The sequence below is a fragment of the Acanthochromis polyacanthus genome, chromosome 23 (genome assembly GCF_021347895.1).
Source record: "Acanthochromis polyacanthus isolate Apoly-LR-REF ecotype Palm Island chromosome 23, KAUST_Apoly_ChrSc, whole genome shotgun sequence".
Taxonomy (NCBI): domain Eukaryota; kingdom Metazoa; phylum Chordata; class Actinopteri; family Pomacentridae; genus Acanthochromis; species Acanthochromis polyacanthus.
Window position 1 is genome coordinate 5,552,257 of NC_067135.1, and position 2,774 is coordinate 5,555,030.

Below are 2,774 nucleotides of genomic sequence, written 5' to 3' on the forward strand. Positions count from 1 at the left end.
CTAGGGCTGCAGCTATCTATTGTTTTAGTAATCAAGTATTCTATCAATTATTCTGGCGATTAATCGAGTAATCGGATTCCGCTCCAGACTTATCAGTTGGAAATTATGCAATGACTGAGAAGCTTTGACGGAATACTGCGCTCTCTGAGTGCTGGTATGGACTCAAATGCAGATCTCAATGACTTTCTAAGACCCGCCAACACTCTACTTCCCGTTGTCTAGTGCTATTAGTTTGGTTGAGAGCAAAAGCTGCTTTCCCCTCATTCCATTGGTAGATGAACTCGATTGGCAATGTGGTCGTTTATTTTTTCGAAACAAACGCCAGCACCGCACACCAGAATTCCAGCACGGTGCCTAATTGAGTACACTATGAGAAACTAAATTAAGTACACCTGTGATTTCCAGTTGACTAGTTGCATAAACATGAAGTATAGAACAAGCTATAGTACCTCTAACCAAAGCCGCAATGGCACTCCTTAAGGGACGCCGCAGACGGTGCAATACTTGCTCAATCGACATTTGTAAAACAGATGGGCAAGTGCTTCACACTCAACATGAGGATTGTCAGTGGAAACTGGAGTGTCTGTGGTGCGAATCATATTGCATAATGCGAAAAGTGGCATTCAAGGAAATTTGTTAGAGAAAAGTAGAGTCAGATAATACATCCAGTAAAGAACAGCCGAATAATGGTGGAACATCTCTCCAGAAATTTGGTATGAGGAATGTCATCAAAAATACTGACTTTTGTTGCACCAGAATTCTTTTGTGGGGCCTGTGTTTTCAATATAGTGAAACTAGAGAAAATGCCGTTACTGAGGAGTGACACTATTTTGAATCAGTGGGGAAGTGATCTTGCACAAAGGTGTACACACTGGGCAGTTTAACAAAAAACATGTTTAAATGAAGGTGATAACATCAAGTTGCAGCAAACATAGCTTCACAGAGTACATATGTATGTGTGAACACCTGCTGTTGTTTTGCTGTGATGTCTTCAAGATGTACAGTCAACGTTGTTTTTTTCTATGGAAACTTGACGGCCTTTGCGGTGTGAGGTTGTGATGCAGAGAGCTGAAGGCCAAACTTCCTCTGGTTTACATCTCACCAGCACACACAGTGCTGATTGTTATCACACAGGACGGGCAGGGTCAGAAGTTTAGCTGTGTGTATTTGTTTTAATAGATACTTTAAACACTTTAAAACACATTTAAAATACATTTATCATATCAGCAATGATTGTACTAAGCTTCTATACAGATGTAGAGCTTTGTGTTTCCTTGCTACAGAATAGAGTTGGCCAGGATCCACTCCTTCATTTAAGATTCTATTATTAGATCGATTTGTGTGATCATGCCTCATGATTTTCACCGTATTTGTATTCAGACTCTCTGCTGTTTCTTCCAGTCAAAAAAGTGACGTGTATCTCCCTCACTCCCTACTATCTACCTCTTCTGTTTGAATAAATAGACTTTGACGGAGAGACAGGAAGTGCTTAATGTTATAAAAACATGACGGTGAATTAGCATTGCATCTTTATTGGACATTTTTCATCAACAGTAGGTATAGCTCTCACAAACAGCCATGTGAAGCCTCAGAATGTACTGATATAATACAGCACCAGTTCCAGTTAACGCCTGAGTCTATCTGGTGGCAGCATAAATCACATTTGGCTCCAGCTCTCTTCTTCTTGTAACTTTTGGTCGAAATGCCACTGCAGCGTAATTCAGGTCATCCGAACCAAGATTCTGTGGAATAAACATTTATAATGACAGTAAGAGCTGGTAGATACTCAATTTTTGACTGATACAAAACTGAAATTTTGCTATTGTTCATTTTTTACACAATACACATGTCTAAAAACAGTTTTTGACAAATTTACTGAGCAAAATATGCTTCACGTTACACACACATTACAAATATAGACAACAATGTACATATTTCAAACACGAGCTAACATTGGGCTATCCAATTTAATAATTTTGGGTCAAACTCTATTAAATAATACATTAATATAAACATTAAAGTTAAATTACCTCATTTTGGTTTGGATTCTGTTCTTCTTTATTAGCTAGATGAAACGACAGGAAAAAATGGTTAGCTGACCATCATTTTTATTAAACTATTTTTATGATTGTTGACACAGGTATCAGGAAAACCAAATATAAGTTAGACAGTACCAGTCTTAAGTTTTCTGTTTTGAACAATCAGACCAGCGATGACCACTAGAAGGAGAACAGTCAGACCAGCCAGGGTAAAACATGCCGGCTTTGCTACTTGGTCAGAATCTTCTGTAAGAAAGACCATTAAAATAACATTCTGGACTTCAGATGTGGCCAAACTTAAAGTGGAACAAAGTACAACTTCCTAAAGTATTTTATATTCAAATGTTTCTTCTCTACAATGAATGAGATCTTCAACAAAGTCTTACGTTTACCTTTGTTGTACGTGTCACCATGAGATTGGTTGCTGCCTTTTAAAGAAATAATCAGTATTTTATTTCTTTAGATCAAAATCACAACAGCCACTTTGTTACATACAGGATATTGCTTTAAGATAGTTATCATATTCTCTTTACAGTGTATGTAGAAAAATAACCAAATAACAGAAAGCAAAATAAAGACTTACCTGCAATGTTAAGTTGTGTCGCACTGAAAAGTGGGCGTCCATTTGTATAAAATCCACAGAAATACAGCCCAGAGTCAGATAAATCCACTGGTTTGATTTTCAGAAAGATGGTGGAGATGTTTGATCTCATTTCAAATTTTCCTTTTTCTAGT

At 37.4% G+C, this 2,774-nt stretch overlaps 1 long non-coding RNA gene across 1 annotated transcript; it reads right to left on the minus strand.

Annotated features, from left to right (window-relative positions):
* Positions 1–1,516: 1,516 nt before the first annotated feature.
* On the minus strand, positions 1,517–2,426 carry LOC127532440 (uncharacterized). Its single transcript, XR_007939885.1, has 2 exons — positions 2,031–2,426; positions 1,517–1,742 (listed from the first exon to the last, which is right to left on the minus strand). It is a non-coding gene; the product is annotated as an uncharacterized LOC127532440 (long non-coding RNA).
* Between the last annotated feature and the right edge of the window lie 348 nt (positions 2,427–2,774).